The 16,577-nt window shown below is 37.7% G+C and overlaps 1 protein-coding gene across 2 annotated transcripts in view; it reads right to left on the reverse strand.

Moving 5' to 3' along the window:
- The window catches only part of Nmd3 (NMD3 ribosome export adaptor), a 34,052-nt gene extending 33,836 nt beyond the window's left edge, over positions 1–216 (reverse strand). The window contains exon 1 of one of the 2 annotated variants that reach the window (XM_010623186.3): positions 121–216. The gene's annotated coding sequence lies outside the window, so the exon portion shown is untranslated. Of the gene's footprint in view, positions 1–62 lie in introns of both variants that reach the window. The other variant, XM_010623187.3, reaches the window with a different exon arrangement.
- Positions 217–16,577: the final 16,361 nt, after the last annotated feature.

Here is a 16,577-nt window from a genome sequence, read left to right on the forward strand (position 1 = left end):
TGCACTTCCTCCCGGGCACCCTGCTCGCGCCAGCACCCCGGGCCTCGGCCCCTGGAACCTACCTGGCGCCTTACAACCCAGCCTATCTTACCGAAAACTGGCAACAAACCCCAAACCTACACGCAGAGCCCTGTCAGAGGCCACCACCGCGAACCCGGCCGTCCTGAAGATCTCGCGAGAGAAGGACTCGAAATCGCGAGAGGCAAGCGACGCGAGCTGAAGGAGCGGGTGGGGCAGAGAAGGGGCGGGCACAGGTGAGAAGAGCAGGGGCGGGGCGGAAATGCGGAAGCCGGCGACGTCCTGTGGGCCCTTTAGCCGGGGCTACCTGCCCTCCTACCTGCGAGGTGTCTTCCTTCGGTTGTTTCCCTGGCCAGAGTCCGCAAGCCAGCCTCATTTCATACGTGTCTTTTCGGCTATCTCGATTGGACGCTTGCTTCTTGGTTAAATGATTCTTTTATATAACGTTATTTGTAAACAGTGTAACATTCCACAAAGAAATTAGAACACCACTGAGGGCAGTGCCCTTGTCTATTTTATTTACTATCGTGTGCCCCGTGCTTGCCATATCCTAAGTGCGCAAATGATTGATTACTTGTTGAGTAGATGAACGAATGAAATGTAAGGCATAATTTTCTGGCTTACGTTATTTTAGACTAATTACTAGAATGGTGTACTTAATATTTTTTTAATAACCTTATCCTTTCATCTTGGAGCAGCACAGACTATGTCTAGTTGCTTTCTCTTGACAGAATTTCAAACATAGGAAGATGTAACTTTTTTTCCAGGTCTCCCTCCCCCTCAAACAATTTTAAGGAATAAGCAAAGGCAGCTTGCCCACCACAACTTCTCCTCTGACCCTCTTGCCTCCCAACTAGAGAATCCAGAATAGTCTCCCTGTCTCAAGATACTTCATCACATCTGCTAAGTCCCTACGTGTAGTTCTATTATATATACTTTTTACAGGCACTGTATGCCCCAATACATACCAGTACTTTGATTTGGATCATAAATTTTCTACTGCAGATGTCCTTCAGTCTCAAATCCCTGAAGTGTGATTTGGGTCTTGTTCTTCTGAGTATGTCCTGAAGCTAGCATGTTGTCTGGCGCAAAACAAATCCTCAGTATATGTTGACTAATTATCCATTCAAAATCCACACAAACTCTGAAGAGACTGGGGCTTTTTCCCCATTTTTTCTATTCACACAGTCTTTGGCCTCAGAGAAATATCATGAGAAATATAGCTGCAGTTCAGTAGGCTGTGTTCACTGTGTTCACTTACCTCACTGAAGTAAGCACCTGCCAAGGAGGATCTGGAGATGTCTCCATAAAGGGTTGTTTTTTCTTCTCTAAAACTCTTAAAATTTGGAGGCCAATGTAACAGTATTGAGAGGTGGAAATGTGACAGGTGTTTTGGTCATACAAGCTCTGCCCTTATAAAGGTATTAATGCTGCTTTCAGAGAACTGGATTCTCAAAAAATAACTTCTCATTTTCCTGTTACTGTATTAGTTACTGTAAGAGCAGACTATTTTAAAATAAGCCCATCCATTGTGTTTTGTCTCTTATGTGTGTACTTACTTGTTCTTTGCTTTTCTACGTTATGAAAAAATCACAAGGCCCTTATCAGACACAACAATTCTAGCTTTCAGAACCATAAGCCAAAACAAACCAACTTTTAAAATACCTAATCTTGGGTATTTTATTAGAGCAACAGGAAACAGAAATGGGATATTAGAACAAACCTATCGTGTTTTGGGCTTTGGTTTGTGATTTAGGGTAAGCTCCTTGGATTTGGATGCTGTCAGAAAGATCAATGATTGTATATCTCAATAAACCTTATATATAGCAAGTACAGCAGGAAGTTGGCAAAGAAGCAGTAATTATTCATTTGTAGCATAGCAAACTTGTTTTTGTCTGCGTTTATCTAAAATGTGTTGGCCTTGTTTTCTCTTCCTTTATCATGGTTTTAAAGCAATTTTGACTGAGGTTACTATCTTGTGAAATTGCTTATATGTAATAGAATAATTGAATAACATAGTTCTATTGCTTTCTTTCCTTTTTTATTTTTTATTTTTGAGACAGGGTCTTCTCATGTAGTTTAGGCTGGCCTTGAACTCACTGTGTAGTCTAGGCTGGCCTTGAACTCTCAATGACCCTCCTGCCTCAGCCTCCCATATGCTGGAATTGCAGGTGTGTGCCACCACACCCGGCGCCTGTTTTCTTTCTTAACAGATTACTGCTACAATTACTTGAAATGTCCCTGGGTGCTGCAGTGCCAGGCTTATTAAGCACTGGATACACAACAGTAAACAATACAGACATACTCCCTGTCCACATAATGCTCATATTTTATAGATGAGGCTGATAGTCCAGAAGACCAGATAATTTACTTAAAGTCTTGTAGCAAATAAGTGGCAGAATTGGGACTTGAACTCCCACTTGCCTCTGCACCCAAGCCCTTACTCTGCAGGCTGCCTGCCCTTCTGAGGCTCAGCCCATCTATTCTTATCACAGGCTTTTGGTAAATGAACTAATCCTACAGCCCAATAAATACATAACTATTACACATAACTAGAAATATATAACTTTTATATGCCCATTATTATTATTTCGGGGGGATACTGGGGTTTAAACTCAGGTCCTTGTGCTTATGAAGCAGGTGGCGGAACCACTGAGTTAAAGCCCCGGCCCTTATATGCCCATTAAAAATAAAATATGTTTAAAATATTAATGTGGCAGAAAGTACCTATATTTTCTCCATCTCACAATTCCTTAATAGAACTAAAATCTCCAGAATCAAATGCTTTTTTTCAATTATCTCTGACACAATCCTAGAATGACCATGCTACAAGACTGGAATAAGCTTAGCAAATTATAGAAGAAAAAAGTCATTTTGTACTTTTTATTTAATCCTCACATTTCATCTGAAAAAAAAAGAACTGAATGATAATTACTTCCTGTGAAACTTCAGATTTATTTTTAAGAAACTTCAATATCTAGCAAGTAAGAGGGGCCTAATTAATATCAACTAAACAATAACATTTTATACAGAAGTTTCAAATGCATGACCTGATACTCTTCAAATTATCTGTTATGGCTTGTATCTCGATGTCCCCTTGAAGCCTCCTGCACTCATAAGTGAGACTTTTTGTAAGTAGTTGGATCTAGAGCATGTGATACTGGGATTGAGGGTGTGTGATAATTAAATTGTTTTTGCATAGTTTTGAGTGTGGATAATGGAATCCCCTTCCTACATGTGTAGATGACACCAATAAATAGGTATATAGCCTGGATGGAAAATAAAGGGAAAGGGAATAGGCAGGTTTGCTGCTGCTTGCTTGCTGCTTGCTGTTTTCTGTCTTCCATGCTATGAACTGTTTCCCCTCTATGATGGCCCTCTGCACTCTGCCTTGAAACCAGAAGACTATGGATTGGAACTTCTACACACTATGAGCCAACATAAACCTTTCCCCCTTTTGCTTGTGGGTATTGAATATTCTGTCTCAGCAAGGAAGAAAGAAGCTATCAAACATAACAGTATCCTGGGGAATGTCAAGATGGCACTAGAATTAATGAGAGGAGGTGATTGGAGTATACTCTTAGAATCAAGACCTGTAGAGGGGAAGGGATAGAAGCACAACTGGACAGAAAGGAAAATTCTCCTGTCCTGCAGTCTGATGAAGTATCAGATAATTTTTTTTCCCCAAGAAGGCCAGCCTTTGTTCACTGATCGGCATTTGATATGACTGTCCCAGGAAAGGGACATGACCTTGGGTGATGGTTCTCTGTTCAGCCAAACCAGTCTCAGTAGTGGATGAAACAGTGCTTTCTGCCAGTAGTACTCCTTGCAGTGGAGGAATAAGCATTTCATTTCTACAGGTGATCTGGGCCCATTTTCCAGAATAAATATGTAGCTGACTTATTTTAGGATATTTCTTAGTTGAATTTCCAACCAAATAAAGAGTAACCCATCATCAGTGAATCCACTCTGGTGTGTGCCTGTAATCTCAGCATTCTGAGAGGTTGAGGCAGGAGGGCTGTAAGTTTGTGCCCAGGTCAGGCAACTTGGTGAGACCCCGTCTCATAATGTAAAATGAAACAAGGCTGGGTATGTAGCTCAATATGAAGGCTCTGGGTTCAATCTTCAGTACCGCAGGGCAGGGGAAGGTACTGACAAGGTCACCAGCATTTATATTTGAAAATTTATACTGTCCATTGTCTGATGGCTAGAAATTTAAAACAATTTCTCCTTCAAAATAGCATGCAATTCATATTGATCTAAGCAAAACTTAGCAAAATTGGGTAACTTTTATATGTCTTTTCAAGGGATAATATAAATATCAAATTTTGTTATACAAAAGAATTTTGAAAACCTCCTCCTGTTACAAACTGTGCATTTTTAAAAGGGAAGGCAGAAAAAGGGTTCTTAAAGAAATTCATTATTGAAGAAATAATGTAGGAAATACTTTGCAGAATAGAAGGACATGGATTTGTGTCACACAGTGAAAAACTTCACCATATTCTCAGCAAAATTGATGAAAATAGGTGCATACCAGTGATCATTATCACGAGGTTTCAGAAACTGGAGATAAAAGGAAGATTCTAAAAGTTTCTAGAGAGAAAAATACAGGTCATGTACAGCCAATCAAATAGTTTCAGACTTCACAGCAGTAACATCAGAAACAAGAAGGCAATATAGCAATACTTTCAGAATTCTGAAGGAAAATGATTTCCAATTTTGAGTTGAGAGTCAAATTATCGACAGAAATACTAATGTACAATAACAACTTTTTTGACACTAGCGTTATGGTTTCTGGCTGGATGTCCTCCAAGAGCCTTATTCTCTCATAGGTGGGGCTTTTGGAAGGTGACTGGCTTATGAGAGCGCTACAGCTGATGTGCTGTTAGGAGGCGGGACCTGGTTAGAGGCAAGTCATTGGGGCATGACTTAGAAAGTCAAATCTCCCTCCCTGGCTCCTCCCTTTGATCTCTGCTTCCTGACTGCCATGACACGAGCAGGTTTCCTCCACCCATACCCTTCTGCCATGCCATTTCTGTGCTTAAACATGGACTAAGACTTAAGTATGAGCCAAAATAAACCTCTCCTCCTATAAATTGCAGATGTTGGTATTTTGACCCAACCACAAGTAAAGTGACTTAAGACAGCTGGGGAATTATCCCAGAGCCTAGCGCGTTCTAAGCAAGCACACGGCCACTGAGCTACATCTCCAAACTAGCAGAGACATTTTGAGCCAAGGAAAGTTATAGCCCTCTGAAGAAGCTGCTGAAGGGTATAAATCATGAAAAAAGAAAACAGAAACAGTTTCTAGGAAACAGGAGCAAAGTTAAGCAAGATCTCGAGTTGCTGGATGAGAGGACTGAAGTCCAACTGGAGCAATTAGATGGCTGAGAGAATTGATCAGGGAAATAAAAATTGATAATATTATGTTATGTTTCTGAATATCTTGCAGGGGATTTAGATAAGTGACAAAGAATTTCATATCAATAAGGGAATTCAGTAAACAAATTTGTACATATAAATTTGAAAACTTAGATGAAATAGACCAATTCTTCAAAAGCTATAAACTACCACAATTCAATATGAAATAGATAGCTTTAATATGTTAAATATGGATTGTATCTAGATGTCAACCCAAAGCCTCAGGTGGTCATGGGAGGGAGGTTCTGGAGGTGGCTGGAAATACAGTGTGTGATGCTGGGATTAAATGTGTGATGCTGGAAGTAAGGGTGCCCCTCTCTGGGTGTGGGTGACACTGCCCAAAGGGCAGGTAGGCTGGATGAAATATAAAGGCAGGCTTTGTTGCTGCTACTGCTTGCCTGCTGCTGCCTGCTCTGTGAGGCGCCTCTGCCATGCTGCCCTGCCTTGAAGCCAGCTGATTATGGACTGAGATCTCTATAAACTGCGAGCTGGGGGCTGGGGATTTAGCTCAGTTGTTCTGCCACCTGCCTCGCAAGCACAAGCTCCCGAGTTTGATCCCTGGTACAAAAAAATAAATTAATAATAATAATATTAATAAATAAACTGTGAGCTAAAATAAACCTTTCCTCTTTTAACTTTGGTTGTTGGGTATTTTGTCACAGCAAGAAAAGTAACTAAGACAGAATAACTAAGTAACTGCTAAGGAAAGAGAATCTGTAATTTAAAAACTCTCAAACCAGGTCCTAATAATTTTATGGAGAACTATACCAAATGTTTAAGAATTAACATTAATTTTACATAATCTCTTCCAGAAAGTAAAAGGGAAAAGAACACTTCTCAATTATGTTATGAAAATGCTATCCTGATACTAAAAGCACACAAAGCAAAAGAAAACTATGACTGATCTCTTCCATAAATATAAATTTTAAAATCCTTAAGTGCATGCTCAGTGGTAGAACATGCTCTTAGCTTACAGAGGCCCTGGGTTCAAAACCCAACGCCAAATGAAACAACAATAACAACCTTCTTAAAATATTAACCAATAGAATTCAGCAACATCACAATGATTATATACATAATTAAGACCTGGGATTTATCTCAAAGATGTAAGACTGGATTAATATTAAAGAATCAGTGTGTTGATTTCATTAATGGACCATATTAATACCCTAGAGTATCACATAATCATATCAATTGATACTTTAGAAACATTTGGCAAAATTCAAAACTAATTCATAACAAAAATGTCTTGATATATAGGAATGGGGAATATTATTTGATAAAAAAATAGATCATGAAGTTGACATTATACACAATGATAAAAGACTAAATATTTTCCCTCTACAATTAGTAACAAGGGGAAAATTCACTCTTACCACTCTTATTTAACGTAGTACTAGAAGTTCTAGCCAGTGCAATAAGGGAATAAAAAGAAATAAAAAGCATCCAGATAAGAAAGGAAGAAATGAAATTGTTCATAAATGCAGATACTTTTGTTTACATAGAAAATCCCAAGAAATCTACAAAACAAAGAATCTCCTAGAGTAAGTGAACTCAAGATTGCAAACTATTAAAAAAAATCAATTATATTTTGTACAAGATTTTTTGTAAATGTAACCAAGATTATTCAAAAATGACATGGAAAGGCAAGCTAACTAGAAAAGTCAAAATAATTCTGGAGAAAGAATAAAGTATCAGTCTACATGACTTCAAGGCTGATGATGGGGTAAATGATAAAGATTGTGAAGTATTGCCTGGGGAATGGATGTAGGTCAACTGAAGAAAGTAAGAGTCCTCCACAATGTATTCAATCCACTGATTGTGGACAAAAGCACAAAAGCAATTTAACAGAGAAAAGAGAATCTTTACATAAAAGGTGCTGATCCAAGTGAATATCCACAGGAGAAATAATTGCTTCACACATTACCTAAAAAAAACCTCAAAACACATCCTAGATTAAAATTAAATGTAGAATGCAAAAGTTTTCAAATTAAACACAGAAGAAAATCTTGGCATCTAGAACTAAGCAAAGAGGTTTTTGTACTTGACTCCAAAAATACGATCCACCGAAGGATGTCTGGGCTTCATTCAAAATTTTCAAAATTTGCTCTGTTGAATACCCTATTGAGATCATTAAAAAGATAGGCTAGAGTGGGGAAAAATATAGGTAAACCTTACCAAACAAAGTCCTAATGTCGAGAATATGTTAAGAACTCTCAAAATTTAAAAGTAGAATAGAAAATGGCAAAATACAGGAAAGAGCCAGGCACGATGGCGCACACCTGTAGTCCCAGCACTTGGAAGGCCGAGGCAGGAGGATCGCTGTGAGTTGGGGGCCAGCTTGGGCTACATAGTGAGTTGAGGCCAGCCTGAACTACATAGTAAGACCCTGTCTCAAACAAAACAAAACGAGAGATAAAAGACATTCCGTTGAAGAATGTATACAGATGTCAAATAAACATTTATTAAGATGATTGCCGGCTGTTATAGTTTATATGTAGGTGTCTCCTCACAGCCTCATGCTCTTTAGATGGGACTTTAGGGAAATGACTGCGTCATGGATGCATGCTACTGGCTTAGTTCTCTGATTGGTCTGTATAGCTGAATGTGCTGTTGAGAGGTGGAGCCTGGTGGAAAGAGGTGGGCCACTGAGGGTGTGGTATGAAAGGTAGATATCCTTCATCCTCCCTGGGCATCTCTCCCCCATATCATGAACCACTTCTCCTCCTTCGTGCTATACTGGAGACTCCTGCAGTTAGGTTCCAGTATCCTGCCCGGTATATGACACAGGCCTGAGGAAAACAAACTAAAAGACAGCAGTAAGAGAAAGCAGGGTGCCAGGATGACCAATGTGATGTGACCAACAAAGGCACTGGCCAGTCCCAGGCACTGATCTTTATTGGTAATCAGTTGGGGTAAAGGCAAGCTACATGCAAAGGCAGGGCTACATGTGCTTTCTATGGAAATTAATGTGAACAAAATTCATAAAGGACAAGACAAAGCATCCTCCAATTAGGAACAGAATAGACAAAATATATAGTTGTAATTAGAACATTGTCCTTCTAGTCAGAAGGTTTTAGCTGTGGGGATGAAATTTAGGTGTGCGTTACTCTGACCTCAGCACATAGGCTCCAGCCAGCCTCGCTTCTATATGCAAGCCAATGGGGTTAACTCTTCCCAGCCTGCTTTGCGTGTAACCAGTAGTACAGTCCCCTGCAATGCTGCCCTGCCTTGGAGTCAGCCCAAGTATGGACTAACACCTCTGCAAAATGTGAACCAAAATAAAACTATATCATTAATAAAGGATACTTTTAATTTTATCTGAACAGTAAAAGATAGAAGTACTTTGGAGACAGTGCCTCTAAAGCTACCAGAGATAATTTGTACCACTAAGAAAAATAATAAAAAGATTCAGAGAAATGAAACTTAGTTCCAAGCTTCAAAGAAATGTGATAGCTTTCAATTCCATTCAATAAACCAATTGTGTCTTCACTTTTTAAAGGGCAAATTTCATATTTTAATCTGAGCCGAGCAGATTTTTTTTTTAATTTGGAGCTTGAAGATTTTCATTACATTCAATTTTTCCAGAATTTCTTTAATACCAGATTAGAGATTTAAATGTAGTCATGGTTCTCCTTTAATAACATTGTAATTATTAAGGTAATAAGAAAAATATGAAGGTAATTGACTTTAGACTTCATTATTTTCCCACTAATTCTCTCTAGACTGCTTTCACATTCTTACAGTTAATACATTTTCAATGACTTTTTTTTTTTCTTTTAGAAACCCTGTCTCTTTAGCCAGTACAACGCTGTAGTGGTGATTTATTGCTGATATATCCCACATTTTATTTTTGAAGTATATAATCTAGTCTTTCAAAAAGATGTAACTTTACATTCTTCCACTTAAAAAAATGTTGGTCATAATTTTAGTTGCATGTTTTTAATTTAAGTGTCTGCATGTGTCACCTTTGGGAACACACCTCTGCTTATATAATCTGAGTTTCTAACATTTTGATTGTATACTGCTTACATATGTGGACTCAAGATATAAAGCAAATAGCAATTTAAAAATGTCATAGGCCATGGTAATAAGTAAACAATCTAATAAATGAACAACGTATCTCTTCTGTAGCATAGATGTTTTGTCAGGTGAACTGTGAATGATTTTTCCTGTTAACTATGACCCATAGAGGAAAAAAAGGATCATTCCTCATACATCTTTTAATCTAAGGACCTAATAACAAACATTTGAAAAATGAATGAATGTGTTTCCCTAAGGGCAGCAAGGTGACTTGCACTTTCACTTTCTCTTGATTGTTAGTACAATGTTTTGCCCAAAGAAAACATTCACTGATTAGCATGCATATTCAAAGAAGGAAAGAGAAAAGGATCCTGTATCTTTTTTCAGACATGACTTCCTTTGGGCTGTGCTATTATTCTAGGTATTAGGGGTTATGCATTTTCTAATGGATGGGTTGGCAAGAGTTCAGAGATGGCCGGATGGAATAGTCCTTCCATTTCTGATTATTGCCTTTTCCTTCTAATGTTTTGTTTAAAAATTACTTAACACAGAACGAAGACTATTATTAGACAAGAAGAAAGGAATAAGGAGTAGGAGGAAAAGGGTGTAAGGGAAGATAATAGGGAGGATGGGTGTGATCAAAATATGTCACATGCATTTATAAAAAAATGCCACATTAAAACTCAATGTTTTGTTAAACTAGTACACTCTAATAAAAACATATCCTAAAAAGCACTACTTTAGAATTATTCCTCTGTTAAAATTGACATTTCAAAATAGGCAAAGTAGGGCCAAGGTTTAGCCCAGTGGTTTTGCCGCCTGCTATGCAAGTGCAAAGTCCCAAGTTTGATCCCCGGTACCAAAAACCAAACAAACAAAAAAGGCAAAGTGATGTGTATTTTGATAAGTGTGAGAAAAAAATAAAGAAATTTAATTTGAATGGATTTTGTTCATATTTTCTCTTTTTCCATTTCATTTATTAAAGAGCATATAATTTCACAAGGACCTCTCACGTACCAAATCTAATCCACAGGAACTTTTCTGATGCATCTGACATTGTTTCTAAAACCTCATCATATACTGTTCTTAGTCCCAAGCAAAAGAAACTGACTCTTGTGAGGCAGAAAGGAACTTAGAAATGTACTTTTGGTAGTTCCCAAAATACAAAAAAGGGGTGGAGGGCCAGACTCTGGACCAAGAACTGCAACCAGAAACATCACCTTGAATCACACAGAATAGCCAACTCATCCAGTCAAGACCACACAAACATCACTCTTATGGTATACATGCTGTAGCATATACTGCAGACACTGGCTCCTGCTCTAGTGTAGCGTCTCTTTCACTTGGCACCTGACTCTGGGGCCATCAAAGAGCTCTCAGAAGTCCTGATTCTTTGTATCATTAGTTCAGAAGTTCCAGGCAGGCATATCAGTCTGCAGAGCCTAGGTCATGTGCGTTGATTATGGAAACAGGGGAATAATAAGAAGAGTTGGAAAGAGAGTTGAGCTACCATTTCCTACTGGCCTGTCGTTTTCTGCTTATTTTCAGTTAACTTCCTTTTACTTCCGCACTTTTGTCCTTCCAAGTTTAGAACCCCTAAACAAACTTAGCAATTTGCACATTCATTGCCAAAATTAACGCAGTTGGAAGCACTGAGTTAAGAAGCCTAATGTACTTGGTAAATATTTATTAGACAATTTTTAGACACTGGTAATGTGTCTAATTAATATATATGAATGTAAAATAGAAAACCCTAAATGGCCGTGATTACACTCATCCAGCATTTCTTTAAAATTCAAAATTACCTCTTAAATAGAATCTTCAAGTGCCTTGAGAAAAGCAATTAAAAGCTTGATCCTGATATGGGGTGATTTTCCTTCTCTGCATTACTGTGCTGTTTCCTAATGCATCAGCTTCACTGCCAACTACAGTCCCTCTCCAATAACCTATAAATCACCAAACAGAGTGAGCAATCAAGCAGTTCAGTGAAAATTTACTTGAGTTCAACCAATTCTTGAACAAATTCATTAACTTTCTCAGAAAGCCTCCAAGAAGATAAGCAGCAGCCCAGAATTTGATATTTATTTATGATTTTCTTGGCATGCAATCACAAGCTTTAATTTCACATACAAAGAAAGCTTTTTGCCTCAAAATTGTTATGTCTATTCAGAACATAATAAATCCATCCTCTACATGTAACAAGTAATTTATTATTGAAATTCAGAGGGTTTTTATTTTGTTTTGATTTGTTTTTTAATCGTGACAAAGTTGGACATTTATTAAAGGAAGGAAAAAAACCAGAAATGTAGGGAAAAAGTGTCCTCTGCAGAATGAGCTTGGACTTAGGGAAAATGGGAGGAAAAAATAAAAGTACACTGTACTACATAGCGTGGGCTATCACGAAGAGACACGGTAGCCAAAATTTAGAAGTCTCAAAAATAAAACCATCAATGCCAGCAAAGATTATAGATGATAATGAATTTTTTGCATAAATTTCTCAGACAAAGAAGTAAAAGCAGCAAGTAAATATATGAAAGAAACTGTTCCATATCACTGGTCATTCGAGAGATACAGCTGAGATTCCACCTCACCCCACAAATGACGGCTGCTATCAAGAAATCAACCAATAACAAATGTTGGCAGGGTTGTGGGGAGAAAAGAACCCTTCTGCATTGTTGGTGGGAGTGCAGACTGGTGCAACCACTATGGAAATCAATATGGAGATACCTCAGAGAGCTGGGACTACAGGTTCCGTTTGACCCAGCCATCCCTCTGCTGGGTATCTTTCCAAAAGCATTAAAAGAATCATATCACAATGATATATGCACACCCATGTTTATAGCGTCAGAGTTTGTAATAGCTAAAACTTGGAAACAGCCCTTTTGCCCATCAGTTGGAGACTGGATAAAGAAAATGTGGTTTTTCTATAAAATGGAATACTACTCAGCCATGAAGAATGAGAAATTAGAGTCATTCATAGGAAAATGGATACATATTGAGGATATACTCCTAAGTGAAATAAATAAGTCACACATATATAAATACTGAATAATTTCTCTGGTGTGAAAAACTATAATGGTGCATAAGATCCTAATGGTATAATTGACAATATGAAATAGGAAGAAAAGGGCTAAAGGTGTAAGGGAAGTGGGAAAGGTATGGGAAAAGAAATAAGGGAAAAGAAAAAATGAGAAAATGAAAAAATTGAAATAAAGTATTTTTAAGTAGGGAAGAGAGGAGGGGGTGAAGGGAGGGCAAGGGGAAGGGGAAAAAATGAGAACCAAGACCTGTCATGTAACAAGATCCCAATGATGAATGTAACTGTACTGTACACATAAAATGTACCAATAAACTCAATGAGAGAAAAAAAAAAACAAAGAGTAATTAAGTGGTTGGGTAGAAATGTGTAACTTCCAACCTCATTGTATAGGGTCAAAAATTATAAAGTAAGCTGATAATACATGAAGCCCAAAGTGCTAAGATTTCACTGAGACATTGAAACTGAGCATTTTATAATTCAGAAATATATAAAAGGAAGAACATGTCCAAAGCAAATGGGAATTTCACTTAATGAAATGATGCCTTGAAATGGCGAAAGACAGCTAGATATAAATCTCTTCATTGCTCATGAAGGGCTTTATATGACAGAAATAAAATAAAACCACATGCAAAATGGCATAGAATTAGTGTCCTGTTGTGCCTAGTGACTGCATAATTAGATGGTAAATGACTGAGGAAGACATTTTGCAGTTTTTCTCCATCTCCTTCATCACTAATGTCTGTGCTTCTTTTCTGCCAACATAAGTGTAGGGATTCAGCTTGGCCTGACTATAGCCTTGTGAGTTGTAACTTCCCGGATTGCCCCTAAATAACCCTAGTATGTTTTTCCCACATAATTTCCAAGCATATTATAAATATGACAAAAGCATTGCAGTGGCATATGGAACTTTATCATTCAGACCCTGACAATGTCAGCACCAGGAATGTGCTTGAAACAAACCAGGTAAATCTGCTATGAAATCAAACATAGAAACCCTCTCCTTCAGATCCAAATTGTAGGTATCCATCTGTTTTGCTGCCACCCAAGTCACTCTTCTGTGCACAAATCTCTTGCAATGAAGTTGTACTCTGTGCAATCCTGGATCTGTCTGCCTCTTTCTTTGGTCTCACAGAAACTTGCTGCCAGTTCCCACATGGGGGGAACTGTGCTATCCCAGGGCAATTAAGTCTAGGCCAGCAGATTAAGTCTTAGAACTGATTAGAGTACATTATCATTACTCCTTGGGCCACCTGAGTAACAAATCCTTGCCCTAGCTTCTCCTAGCATAGAATTCATATCTCTACTTGGCCCATACTATTTTAGGTTAGAGAAGTTGACAGTAACAGGCAAGACATGAGTTAGATTTAGAGTACTGTGAAGTAAATGAGATACACCTGGCAGGTTACAGGTGTATCTTGCTTATACACTTAAACAAGGTCATGTCCTAACCAGCACTTAATATTTAAAAGGGCTTACTTGCTCAAAGTCACCATCTCCAACTATCTATCTGCTGGTGTAACCATCTGGGGTTTCCCACCTTGTTTGATTTACCCTAGTGATGGTTCTGTCTGGCTGTTCAGTCAATCTGAGACCAGTGTCCACACTTGTCAAAGTGGTGTATGTGTAAGACAGAGTCAAATTTCTACAGAAATCCATGACCTTTGATTATGATGAAAGATTCCTAAAAACCAAAATGTACTAGGGTGTGACTCAGTGGTAGAGCAAGTGGTTAGCATGGCTAAAGACCTAGGTTTAATCCTCAGTATTCACCCTCCTTCAAAAAAGAAAAGAATATATATGGGTATGAGATATGACTTGACAGTAAAAATAATGGACTATTGGTGAAAAAAATTTTAAGATAAACATCCCTTTCAAAACAGATGCGTAGGGGCTGGGGTTTTAGCTCAGTGGCACTGCACCTACCTTGCAAATACAAGGTCCTGAGTTTGATCCCTGGTACCAGAAAAAAAAAAATGGGTAAATTTATTGCTGAACTGAAGCCCAGCAATTCTTGACCAAAATGTAAGGTTCATAGGAATCTTCAGGGAAGGCTGGTTTCCCTCTCATATCCATCTAAAATGACTATTCTTTGAGTAATTTCCACAGATTCTTAAACTAAATTGTGGTAGGTAATTTGCAGAAAAAGAAAAGTCGAGGGCAAAACAGGCATAAAAATTTATGAAATGTGAAATGTGCTGTGGCAGTAAAGTTTCTAGAAGAGGAGAGCATGTGAAACCAGTGTCTAATGTTCTTTGCATGTCATGTTTTGATATGCTATACAGGGAAGGCAAAACCCTTCAAATTAATTTTATACTAATTCGAAGGTCTAGGTTTAGATGTATAAGAATTAATAATGTTTGGAAAATATTTTTGTCTGCAGCACATAATGTTACTTTAACTCCTACTCAGCAGAAAGTTGCCCTTCCCCTTCCCAGTGCATTTATGGCTGATGGATCCTTCACCCCATTTCCACCGTTCAGTTAACCACTTGCCCATACCTTTTACTAAGAAGCACTTCTCTCGGCTCCACTTTATTAGCTTGCAGCCGTTTTTCTCTCTATGGCTGTGGGCCAAAGGAAAAACTGAGCAAGGTTATTGTGTCTTTGGAAACTTTTAAAAAGTGTATTTCACTCTTACCTTTAAAACCACATGGAGACAATGTAGAATTTTATTGGATACATTTCTTTTGACATAAGTTAGCTTTATGAAAGATTCAGCTATTTTTACAATTAATGTAGATATTTGAGGTGGGTTTTCTTTTAACCATTTTCAGTCTGTATAGCCCACCAGTACTGCTGTTTGTGGTAGGAAGTATTAAGTCATAAAAGGAATAAAATTTCTTGCACAGATTCCATGGTGAGATAATGGGGCTCTATTCTATTTCCCAACTTTTTCCGATATAATTAAATTAGCCTACCTACTTTTACTTTGGAATTGTCTGTGTTTTTAATTTAGGGGGTACATTTTTAATGTTTAAAAATACACCATTAAGATATAACAGAAAAGTGCACAGATCTTAAATTATACAGTTTGGTAAAATTTCACAAACTAGACATACTTGTAAAATAAAACGGAGACTAAAGAACATGACCAGAATGCCAGGTGCCCTCTTGTGTTCCAACTCCAAGAGGTAATCTCTATCCTGACTTTTACCTGTAGATTACTTTGCCTATTTATAACTTATACAAGTAGAAACATATAGCATAAATCATTAGGACTAATTCACTCAACATTGCACTTAGAAGATTTATCCATATTGGTACATATAACAATAGCTTATTCTTGTTGAATATGTCATTATTTATCCTTTCTGTTACTGAAGAACTTTGGGGTTGCTCTCATTTTTTGGCTATTGTGAATAGTACTGCTATGAACATTTTCTGAATATATCTTTGGTGAGCATATGTACATATTTTTGTTGGGCTGACATCTAGGAACTGGGCTGTCAGGTCATGAGATTTTCTGGTGGGTTCAGTGTCGTGCTGGAATTGGCTCATAGTGATTCTCAGGAGCTCACGGTTAAAATTTCAAGAATTTTGTGACCTGGTTGTTAAACACAAACATAATTTAAAAATTAAATTACATGAACTTAAGTAAGTTATATCAAATCAAAGCTAATAAGTATTTGAAATCCATTGTCTCTTTACTGTATCAGTTATCTATGCTCTTAATGTTATTTATACCAATGGTAGGTGAACGGTAGAAGCAATACATAATGGTATGGCACTGCGAACCTCTTCAGTTGTGTTATGCAGGTAACAGGATAGAGTAGTATTCACACACACCAAAACTGGGAACCATTAGCAGGATTTAACATATTGCTTTGTTGATTTATACAAGTACAGTTCTTATGCAGACTGAAGAAAGTGATGGAGAAACACCAATAAACTCAATAATAATAAACTCAAAGGTGTCATGTTTGTAGTTGTGACTAGCAAAAAAATTGTCCAAGCACAGCTGAATCGCAACCTTACATATGGATGTATGGGTTTAACAGAAATAAATATAAGTATTGTGTAAGAATCAATGAGCTATATGGAATTTACAATAAACAATAAATTTTTTAAATTTATGC

Source organism: Fukomys damarensis, unplaced genomic scaffold (genome assembly GCF_012274545.1).
Source record: "Fukomys damarensis isolate Sample0158 unplaced genomic scaffold, DMR_v1.0_HiC HiC_scaffold_37, whole genome shotgun sequence".
In the NCBI taxonomy this organism is placed as follows: Eukaryota; Metazoa; Chordata; class Mammalia; order Rodentia; family Bathyergidae; genus Fukomys; species Fukomys damarensis.